Source organism: Parasteatoda tepidariorum, chromosome 2 (genome assembly GCF_043381705.1).
Source record: "Parasteatoda tepidariorum isolate YZ-2023 chromosome 2, CAS_Ptep_4.0, whole genome shotgun sequence".
Classification (NCBI taxonomy): Eukaryota; Metazoa; Arthropoda; class Arachnida; order Araneae; family Theridiidae; genus Parasteatoda; species Parasteatoda tepidariorum.
Genome location: NC_092205.1, coordinates 46,160,775 through 46,173,589, shown reverse-complemented (window position 1 = coordinate 46,173,589; position 12,815 = coordinate 46,160,775).

Here is a 12,815-nt window from a genome sequence, read left to right as displayed (position 1 = left end):
GCAAAATTTGAGCGAAATAGGTCTAATAGTATCTGAGAAATCGAATTTTAAATATTTAACTTTTCAAAGTTCTATTTTTCAGGAAATATTGAACTGGTTTCGTTCAAATTTTGCATTTTGCCATGTAAAGTTATATGCCTTAAAATGTTGTAAAAAAATTTATTTCTTTTAAATAAATTTTTTTTATTATCTTTAAATAAAACGGAAAAATAATAAATGACTTTATAAATATTTGTAAAGATTTTTTAATTCAGTTATAAGTTCTCGAGATATGGCGAAATACGCAAAAAGTTAAGCATTAAGGAATTTAAACTTTCGACCGCTATCTTTGACCAAACTATTGAAATTGTATTTCCCCGATTGAGGCCACATTCTATATTTTGAGGTCAGAAATCATAATCCGTAGAGAAAAAAAAAAGTTATGTTCATTCAGCGAAAATATGTTTTTGTGTCTAATTTCGTAACTTAAAATACCCCTGCACTAACTAATTAGCATATTTCAGATGATCCCCTCAAATCAGTAAGATTGAGTCCCCAGTATGTGAAAATCCAATCATTAGATCAAAAGTTATTTAGGATTATTCTTTTTTTTCTTTGCATTGTGTACATAAAAGCTAACATATGGTTCAATAGAGAATTGAAGACTGTCTCTCCATGTAACACAAATGCAGGTTAGTTCCATCAAAAAGTCCTTCACGAAGGCAAATTTTTCCAATACTTGATGAAGGAGTTCCCTTGTCTTCTGGATTGGGTTCTTAATTATAAGGCTACGGAGTTGAACATAAGTAGTCGTAAACCCAAAACATTGGGTCATCTGTTATAAAATGTCATCTGTTATCTGATCAACGAAGGTTATAAAATAAAATATACTTTATTGTTGTATTGGACTATTGGCGACCCCAACCGATTATTGGCGACGATCTGGGAAACATCCCTGAGGATGGCTGATCGGAAGATATGCCATTACAATTTTGATCCTCTGCTGAGGGATTAGCTCATCCGTTTCGGTAGTACTACGACCTGCACGAGGGAAATTGAGCACTTTAAGGCGGATCTATACCGCATACCCTCGGCCCCATCGCAGGCTAATCAAAGTGGTTACCCACCCTTTCAATGACCTCTGATCTAGTAAGAACTTTGTCTTTACGATCTGTGGGACAAGGATACATGAAGTTAGTATTTAATATACATAAAAATTTATAAATCGTTTAGCTTGTATCAGAAATTTATTTGCACTTTTTAGCTCAGCATTGTTATTATAGTAGTTTTGTTGTTAAAATTTTTCGTCTGTTTTTTTGAAAAGTTTCTAACGATGACAAAAAAATGTTGTAATACCCACTTAACGATTTTAAAGCAGGACGGCGTAATGATTTTCGGAAGAAGTAGACACATTTGTGCCCTAGCTGCTTTCCTAAATATCACTTCCTAATTAAAGGTTGATTCATTCTGAAACATAAACACGCCGTTAAGTAAAGAGTATTATTTGAAAAGCTTAAACTAATTAAATTTTCGTTTATTTTTCTTTCTCTTTTATAAAGAAGCCCTGAATACAATTTTAAGTTAATATTTTGCTATGTTTGTTTAATAACACTGAGAATCAATTTTTTTGTTGCATTTATACGAATACTTGATGATGCCTAATTGGAGTGGGAAATTATCAAATCTGAGATTAGTTTTACTCTTAAAGTTACAGATTTTTTTAAAATAATATTTTTAGTCTATTTCTGTTGAAATGTTTAAGTTTAAGGAATTTGTATACAACAAGGTGTCGTGTAAATGCTGCGTTCTTCTAGGGGAGTTATGCACATCATCAGAATTAAAATTGCATAGCAATCTATGCCCTGAAATACTACATACCCCTAACGGCATATGACGACATTTCCGTTAGGCATGAATTATTATGCAATTTTAATTCTGATAGTGCAGTCTTAGAAGTTTGTCGCAACGTTTATGTAATCTCTTGTTACACATAACGTTTTCAAACTATAGTTCATTTCGACAAAAAACAGACTTAAAATATACAGATTGCAGATTCGAAATCAATAAAACGAAAATTTCTAAAATCTGTTAAAAATCTCATGGAACAGAAGAAGAAAAAAATTCTCCCCCAGGTAATTTAAAGGGACATTAAAAATGTAAAATCAAAGCTGGATTTTCTGCAAAATAAATAAATTTCTGATCTAAATTCGAAGTATGTTTATAAGTCTAAGCTAAGGTTAAATTTGACATTTGCTGTAGTAAAAAACACTGGCAATTGATTGCTGGTTGTTGATTTGATTATATTTATAAATGACATCACTTATTTCACGTTTTTTTTTAAAAAATAATATTCAATTATTTATTTAAATTGCCTAGCGATGTGTTACATTTATTTTGCTGTGAAGAAAAATTTTACACATCAGTTAGTTTCGTTAAAATTAGCATAAAAACTGTTTTTAATGTAAGTACATTTTAATAACATGAAGGCTGGCTATAGAATAGTGTCATAACAAAAAGATTAAAAGTAAAAAAATTTGTTGTTATTATTAATATTTTTTTCTTCTTTTTAGCAATGGGGGATGTTGAAAATTTTTGACGTGCGAAGCTGTTGGTGATCCAAAAAAGGTTGTGAACCTATGGCGTAGCACAAGTACGTACTTCCGAATAATAATGTGAATTTCTGTTCCATATATCTTGCAGATTTGAAAACTTTCCTTTCGTTAATGAATGAAAAAAATTTCCCTCGTTTGGGTAATGATGAAATAGTTCATAAATGGATGCATTAATTTTCATAGAAATGTTTGTAAAAAGTCAGGGAGAAGGGTTGAATTGTGGAACCGATGAAGATCTCCACAAGAACAAATATTTTAATAAATATAGTTTACTTCGCGTGGCATAGAAATGTCACTGGTAGTGAGATTGAAGGAGATAAAAAGAAACAAGATTGTTTATTTTATTTGTTAACATCAATTCAAAGCTACTAATTACTATTATTCGTTCATAAAAATTTAACATTTATTGTAATGAATCACTCCTAAATATTGTGAGTTATATGTACAATATTTTCTAGATTACTGGTTACAAGCAAAATTATAATACTATTACGTTTAGAAGTAATATTTTAAATATAATATTTGAAGTAAAAATATTACTCTTAAGTGTAATAGGAATAGTACATTTAGGAGTAATATTTTAAATATAAAGTAAAAATCTTACTCCTAAATGTAATAGTTTTATTATTGTACACGGTATTCATAAACTACAAAACGTTAATCTTAATTATCGTAATTTTTATTCACTATTAATAATTAGAATTTCCTCTTACAACTATGAACTTTTGTTCACGTTAGTGTAATATCTACTTTTAACGACTTTTAAATCTAATTTTAATATTCTTCACGAATCATTAAAATAATAAAAATGTATTGAATTATGAAATACACAATTTATTATCAAATAACTTCTCGTCTGTTTTTATAGCAGAATAAATTAAGTAAGTTTTAAAAAAAATAATACGAAAAAAAAGATGATTAGTTACAATCAAATGCAACTTTTTTTTTAACGTATTTAAAACGGCATGTATTTTTTTAACGAAATAAATAAATAAATAAATATAATAAATAATAAATAAATATAATAAATAATAAATAAATATAATAAATAATAAAATTTTAATATTCTTCACGGATCATTAAAATAATAAAAATGTATTGAATTATGAAACATACAATTTATTATCAAATAATTTCTCGTCTGTTTTTATAGCAAAATAAATTAAATAAGTTAAAAAAAAAATCGGAAAAGAAGATAATAAGTTACAATCAAATGCAACTTGTTTTTTTTAACGTATTTAAAACGGCATGTATTTTTTAACGAATGAAATAAATAAATAATAGGAATGAAAAAAAAACTATGGTAATGATCTACATTTAAAAATACCTCTTCAAATACTTGAATAAATTAAATTTCGTTATTTTTTTTTAAATGAAAACATAAGCAAAACAGTTAACTATGCCGCTATTCCAAAGAAGAAAAAAAACCTTGCAATTTTGGATTTAAAATCTCCCCGTTTTAAAAACAATTATCTAACATTTTTTCAACATAACAATACCCTCCCTTCTTTCATTTCAATAACATAACAAAAACACTCATTAATAGAAGGAGATCTCCCGTTTTGAAATGATGTTAAAACATTTCTTCTTCTTGCATCAGATTTTTTTTCTTCTTTCAGCTGTGTTTCTAGTATTCTATCACTTGTCTCATTGAGTGGTTGCAGGGAAAAAGAAGGGGGAGGAGAAAATGGTGAAAATGAGAATGTATGGTTCAATGGTAACTTTTTTGACTCTTCAGACAGCTGTGCAGGATACCTCCTGGAGTTTCTCAGACGAAGGGGTCGTAGTCATATTTCACCATTTATATTAACACCTTGTATTTTTTTTTTTTTTAAATTTATATATGTGAATAATTTGATTAGTATATTTTGTATAATTAATATTAACGGTTGTGTTCAATATTCGAATTGAAGTTTAACTTACTTATCATAAAATAGGTAAAACATTAAGGGAAAGAGCGGCTCTAAAACAGCTAATAGACTGGAGACCTTGCCAAAATTGTGAGACACATTTTTCCGATTTAATCACTAAGTTTTTGGATTGAATAAGAATGTTACTATAAATGAATAAACTATAAATAAGTAAATTATAAATTATACAATAATAAATTACACAGACAAATTAGTTTCTGGATTGAATACGAATGTAATTATAAATGAATAAATTATAAATGAGTAAATTATAAATTATACACACAAATTAGTTAGACTATAAATATATTTATATTTTACTTGATTAAAAACTTCATTCGCTTCACAAATATATAAATTAGAAAGAGCGGTCAACATGTTTCAAACGCTCAAAAACAAACACCCGTTTTTTTTTTTTTCTTTAATTCTATTTTAAAGTTCGACAAGTCCTCAAAAATGGATTCTTGTTCTAGAGTGCTTGAAGCACGCCGACTGTTATTTCTAATTAGCATATTTTTGAAGCAAATGAAGTTTTTTTTTTATCCTAACGTTTCAGTTTCTTGGGATAACATTAGTTAATATAGTTAATAATTTATTCGTAAATTAAAGATTTTTTTTCATTAAACTACGACAATTTCATTATTACAAATGAAAAAATATATAGTTAAAAAGGCCCTGATACATTATGAATGAGATTATCTACGTGGTCTATTTATGCATCAAACACTGCGAAATTGCCAAGCCAAAGTGTCGATGAAAATTTTTCGGTATAAATACAAATAATTTTCTTATCAATTACAATAACTTGATACATTTTGTATCAAAAATTTGTCAACAAAATTTTGAAACTGAAGTATTGTATTTTTTAAGCCTATTTATCGTTGTCCCTTATGAATCGTTTTTATTTTTAATAGTGATTTACTGTTGCTTACAGAACTCTTTAATCAATTAAATATTTGAATAGTTAATTATAGTTTAATCTTAAGAAGATTATTAGAAATTTTAACTCAGACAAATCTAACCAAAATAATTAAATAAAAATTACTGAGTTTTTGAATACGTTGTGGATGCAAGATCATTGAGTAAAAATTATAATTTTTGATAGTTATTATCCGTCAAATTAAAAAAAAAAAAAGATTGCCTGCAAAATATGATTGCGATTGAATTTTTCGTAATGTTCATTAGGTTAAATCCAAAAAAATAATACATCGAAAGAAATTTAATTTAGATGAGATAATTGCCTAAATATTGTTATTCACGCCTTAATAACTAACGAATCATTTTCAGCATCTTTTTTGCCGGTTAACTTAATTTTATTAAATGCATTCATCCAGGTCATAAAAATATATGTCATATCATCCGTTGTATAAGTCAACTTTTCAAACTCCCAAAATTTTACAAAAATCAGTGGGTCGATTTATACATCCATAATAATTTATGTTTTTTTTTTCTCTCGTTGAAATAATACTTTACATTACGTTCAGAAGGAAAATTAAGAAAATTTAAGATAATTTATTCGAGAGTCTTTTAAAAAATATACTATAATGTAAACTTTTAAAATATACCATGAATCTACATATTTAAAGATTCCCGAACAACGTTTGTGTCGGAATCAGTAAAGTTAACGTTATACCTATCCCTCTTCACAATGGATTCTACTTCATCTTCATCTGTTGAGTCACAAAAAAAATCGTACCAGAATCGCATCAGAACAACATCCGTACCGAACCACAGTGTCGGAATCACTACCGAACAACATCTGTGTCGGAATCAATAAAGTTAACATCATACCGATCCCACTTCACAATGGATTCTACTTCATCTTCATCTGTTGAGTCATCGAAAAAATCACACCAGAATCGCATCAGAACAACATCCGTACCGAACAACATCTGTGTCGGAAACAATAAAGTTAACATCATACCGATCCCACTTCAATGGATTCTACTTCATCTTCATCTGCTGAGTCCCATAAAAAAATCGTACCAGAATCGCATCAGAACAACATCCGTACCGAACAACATCTGTGTCGGAATCAATAAAGTTAACATCATACCGATCCAACTTCACAATGGATTCTACTTCATCTTCATCTGTTGACTCATCGAAAAAATCGTACCAGAATCGCATCAGAACAACATCTGTGTCGGAATCAATAAAGTTAACATCATACCGATCCCACTTCACAATGGATTCTACTTCATCTTCATTTACTGAGTCCCATAAAAACGTATCAGAATCGCATCAGAACAACATCCATACCGAACAACATCTGTGTCGGAACCAATAAAGTTAACATCATACCGATCCCTCTTCACAATGGATTCGACTTCATCTTGATCTACTGAGTCCCATAGAAAATCGTATCAGAATCGCATCAGAACAACAACCATATCGAACAACATCTGAGTCGGAACCAATAAAGTCAACATCATACCGATCCCACTTCACAATGGATTCTACTTCATCTTCATCTGCTGATTCCCATAAAAAAATCGTATCAGAATCGTGTCAGAATAGAACTCAGAATTCCACACTTTTTAAAAATTATTACTATAACATTTGAATCTTTATTTTGCAACACACCCTGAATCATTTGATTCATGACATGACGTCTTTAATTGAGGGCAAATGTGTCATATTCGAGAGAAATTGTGAAACATTTTTAACTTAACAAAATTTCTCGTAATCAAAAATCGGGAATCGACATCTATACCGGAATATACGGTATCTTTAAATTATATATTTATAATATGCATTTATTTGTTACATATATGTAGTCTTAAGACATATAACTCATAAATTTATTAATAATTATATTCTATTAATAGTTTAAAAATCTGTATTTGGAAATGAAATAAATCAGAAAATTTTAATTTCTCTTTGAATTACGGTGGAGACTAACCATAGAAATAATCAGTTCAGTTTAAACAAAATTTGGTTCAACTATAGATTACTACTAACGAATACTGATTCCTAATGCAACTAACTGATAATGAAGGCCAATGTAATAAATGGAAATGATACAAGTTGATATATTACAGTAAAAGTAGGGTTTAAAATAGACACCTAATCAAATAAAATTTTAACCTGGGATAAAATGGAGGTACCCTCCTCATAGTCAGTGGTAAAAAGCTACAAAGTCTTGCTTTTTTTTGCGAAGGAGGGAAAAAGGAGTATAAAAGGGAAGAAACTCGCATACAACATTTTTAACTTACAAAGTATTGTAGTCTTGTAGTGTTTCACTCTGAATCGAAAGAGACCAATTCCAAGATGATGGAATTAATTTTGGATTCTTTTCCAAGGGAATGGAATTAATTTTGGAAGATGGAAGATTGAATTTAGTTTGGAAGTTGCAAGGATTTTTATGTCTATAAAGGAATTAATTTTGGATTCTATTCCAAGATAATGGAATTAATTTTGGAAGATGGAATTGAGATGGAAGATTGAATTTAGTTGGGAAGTTGCAAGGATTTTTATGTCTATAAAAAATGTTACTTTCAACCTGTTCACGCTTATGACATTGTTATCAAGACGAGTAAAGTATAACATTCCATGTATTTAAGCTGAATTAACTGAGACAAACCCCTTGTTGCTTGAGCAAATTAAATATGAGTGAATATTGCATCATAATAAACTTAATTTTTTTCATGATATTGTTTTGTTCTTTCAACAGCAATTTTTTCTAGCCTCTTCTATTGGTGGATAAATTTCTTCTGATAAAGGATGATTCAATGCGACAGAGCCAAACATTAAGTAAGCTGGTGGAAATTTAGTCACCGAATGTGGAGTTAAATTATATTCTTCAGTTACTTCTTTTAATAATTTAGGCCAAGGAATATTTGTAGAAGAATCATCAATTTTACATTTTAAACGTGTTACAATGGTTTGTCCTAAACGTTCAACCTTTCCATTAGTTTCGGGTCCATGGGCTGTGTTTAATAATTATTTGATTTTGCTATGTTTAAGAAAGTTTTTAAAATGGGAAGAAGTAATTGCTGCTTTTCTATCACTCAAGATACTTTTAGGAGTTTGAATTTGAAGAATTTAGTGTGTGCCCCAATATATTTTTGGAGTCTTGAGGACTATTTCTTTGATCTCCAATCGAAACGAATCTTTGTAAATGGTACAATATAAGATGTTACCGGCAAAATATGACGGTATTCTATATAATTTTTACACAAACTGCTAGACAGCTTCCCACAAGAGCTTCGCAAGTATGAAATATTGCGAAGTTCTTGTACAAACCTCAATGAGTATCTGGCAAATTCTGAGCCGAGGCTCGTGTTAAAATCACGTGCCTTACTATTTGTTATTCAGAACGAATTTGAAGTGTATTTCTTGCTTTGCTGATTTCTCATTTTGTAAAGAACTATTGCCCGGTATTCAATATACTGACATTTTTCATAATATATTTTAAAAGTAAAATTTACAACCTCCTCTGAAAGTAAATTAAAATAAAAACCTCATCTCTGGGCTATTTAAAAACTGAATTAATCCAATAATATGAAATAAATTAGAAAAAAAAAACATTACAAAACGTGACCAATTCGAAGCGTTAAAATGCATTTGACTAAATTTAGCCACTAGTAAGATTTTATTTTTTGCAATATTTTATTTTCAATTTCCAAATTTTGAAATCGAAAATAAATTCCATCTGCTGTTTTTAGCTCGGAGAAAAAAATGCTTACATGCACTCCCTACCTTTCCTCTCTTGCCAAACGAATGGAATAACCCACTACCTTAGGGAAGAAGCTTATTACTGAAGGTCTAGGCTAATCATTCAAATCACAAAATCAAATCACTATTCGAATCAAGTGATTCAGATCAGTGATTCGAATCGAGTGATTTAAATCACCATTTGTATCAAATGAATTGGATCACTGATTCTAATCAAGTGATTCAAATCACTAATTCAAATCATGAGATTAGGATCACTGATTCAAATCAGGAGATTCGGATCACTGATTCGAATCAAGTGATTCAGATCACTAATTCAAATCATGAGATTCGGATCAGTGATTGGAATTTAGTCTTAATTATGAGTTTTGTATATATTGAAGTTCAGTTTTGGTTTAACATAACAGTTATTTCAAATGTAAAATAAATATAGTAAAACAATCGTACATTAAAAATAATTTTTTAAATATTTTATTTAGCATCTTTTTACTGACACTCGTTTTGAAAACTGTTGTAGATGTTACAATTTTCAATCCAAATAAGATCAGAGTAAACATTGATTCAATCTTTCTTTTACCGTATTTATTTTTCTTTTGAACGTAAAATTTGTCTAGCCATTTTGAATAAATCATAAAAATTCTCTGCAACTGTCACTTCCTTATGGCATATGAAGTCTTTTGTGAATTTATTTATGGAGTCGAATTTTAGAATCTTTTTGAAATTTACTGTCAAACATGTTTAAATAGAATAGTTAAGTTAAACTGACATTATTTGAAAACTGTTTATGGAAATTTTGCTATGTTATTTGACATTACGTTTTATGGAGTGGCGAATAGAATTTATGAATATTAATGTGTTTGACAAACTTTATCATTAAAATTAATATGCTAAACGTTTATCAGAACAGCAAAGCTGCTTAACATACTCCACTTTTATACAGAATAAGATTTTATAATTTCCTTTCATATATGGGTTATATTACATGTTTTATCTGATTAAGTTTCATTAAAGTATTTTGTGATAAGAATAATAACGAAACAAGTTGAAAGCGATTAATAATCCCAAGAAACTGAAACGGTAAGATATTAATTGATTAAAAACTTCATTCGTTTCAAAGTTGGAATAACAGTAGACATGTTTCAAGCGTCAAAAAACAGGCGCCCATTTTCAAGACTTGCCAGACGTGAAAGAAAAGTGATTTAAAATGTAAAAAAGTGAAGCTTCCAATGAAATAAAAGTAAGAAACAAAACTAGAAAAACCACAGTAACCGAGAGAGAGAGAAAATATGGAAAACAGTGCAAGAAAAACAACTGTGCCCGAGAGGAGCAAATCAGGGTAGAATGCATTTCCATGCGCTATGGAGAGGTGGTGAGGAACTAATGTAGTTAACTAGGGAATCAGCATTCATATGAATAAAACAAGATTTCAAGGTATCAAGATAAGCTGATGTGACTTGTCTGGAAATAATTTTTGGCACTGTCGAAATTGAATTTATGCCCAAGATTCCAACGATGTGCAGCAATTCATGATTTTTCGAATTCTTGATAACGGACATATCTATAGTAGTGATTCTCAACCTTTTTTTTTTGTTGCGGCACACTTTTAACGATTTCGAAATTTGACGGTACACAATGAAAAAAATTAGATTAAAAGTTGTTTAATTACCTATTTTATACTGTGTTAAATAGTTTGTGATAATAATTTTGAATGTGAAATAAAATAATATGTACTATAAAAGCACATTTATTAAGGGATTAATTATTTCTTTCGATCAATTTCTTATTAGTTAGTAACCGTTATTTATTTTTTTACTAGTTTTTAATTGTTAGCTTGTTTTCTATAGTTATTAACTGTTAGTTTTTTTATATTAACTGTTATTTTTTTGTGATTTCTTCTTAACTAGTATTTTTGCTAATTATTAATTGTTAGCTTAATTTTTGTGAGTTATCCTTTGCTAATTCATTTTTTATATATTTGTTTTCTTAGTTATCCTTTGTTAATTTGTTTATTAATTGCATAGCTTACTTTAATGATTAGCTCTTATAACATTTTTTAAAATTGTGTGTCATATGCAATTTAAACACTTCCATCTTATTTTAAGATTGTCAGAGACAACACAATCGCCGACAAAGATGTCCACGCTAAGTGCCTCGGCGCATTGGTTGAGAATCACTGATCTATAGTGTTTCTTAAGTCTTAACTTCAAACCGAGTCTAGTTCGTCCAATGTATCCAAGGAATGTGGTAAATGCCCCTGCGATTATCAAAACTAATAGGATTTTTAAGAAACTAAAACTTAATTTTGAAGAGTATGATGTTTTTAGTCTAGTAAGCGTATAGTAAACCAAATAGACATGGTTAGTGATAACGTAGATCATGATGTCAAACATCATCCCCACCATCAAGACAACGTTTCAAAAGTGTCTTGAACTGAATCCTTAATATGGCGTTTCTCATTAAATGTAAAAGAATGTATGTTTCTCGTCAAATTTTTATAACTAAATAGTTCTTTTAATTACACTAAGAAGCTGATTTGGATAGAAAATGATAGATTTGATGCAATAGAATAGTTTAGTTTGCAATACGCCAATTTAGTTTGCAATAGCATCATTGATGCAATAGCATCATTGAGTTTTAGTTCATTTAGAATGTAATTGGGGGGGAAAAAGAACGCTTTCTGTAACTTATCACATTTTAAAACGATCTTACTATAACTGAATAATGTTTTTATATCAAACCAATTATTTTCTATCCAAAACAGACCCGCAAATATATTTAAATGAACTATTTTGTTTTAAAATTCAACGAAAAAAATATGTCACTTCAGTTTCAACAGGAAATGCCATGTTAAACTTCGCTTCCATCTTACTATTGGAAAATTTGGGGGGGGGGTTGCTGATGACGTCGTGAAGTGACGTCGGTCAAACCTTGTCTATAGTATGATGAGGCATGTAAAACTAAATAGAAAATAAAATTTGTTTGTAGCCAATCGTAGCCCCTAGCGAAGAAAACAGAATGGAAGAAGATTCTAAGGAAGGCATTGGCCCACAAAGGGCTGTAGAATCAGTAACGAAGTATAATACATAAGAAGTTATAATTAATTTTTATTTTAATGTTTTCTGCATTTCAGTTTCTTATGTGTTTGTTTGTGGCGGAAAATGGTAAAAATTTCTATTCCTACTCTTTTATAATTCTCTTGCTGATTTGAAGCCCAGGGTAGCTGATATAAAATTCTGATATGCTAACCAAAAAATTCGGAGATTAGGGTCTTTTTAGTGTGTCTTCTTATAATTTTATCTGGTTAAACTTTTGATGAATGTTTTGTTAACTTTATGTTTTGTTTATTTCGTGTGAATATGTTTTTTACTTACACACGTTCTTCTTACATTTTTCCGAGTTTTGTAAAAATTCTTAATAACGATATTTAGTGGTCTTACAATTATAGTTGTCGTTAGTTGTATCTTGACAGATAATTTATAATAGTTATTGGTGAAGCTAGATGGCGTACCTCTAATATGTAATAGAACAAGGCAAGGGTGCTCAGGTTGTAAAGCAATCCGAAACGAAATGCTAAGTCTGTTCCGAAGGCTGTCGAGCGACTGCTAGCGGGGAACAGTACAACCTTATTACTAGA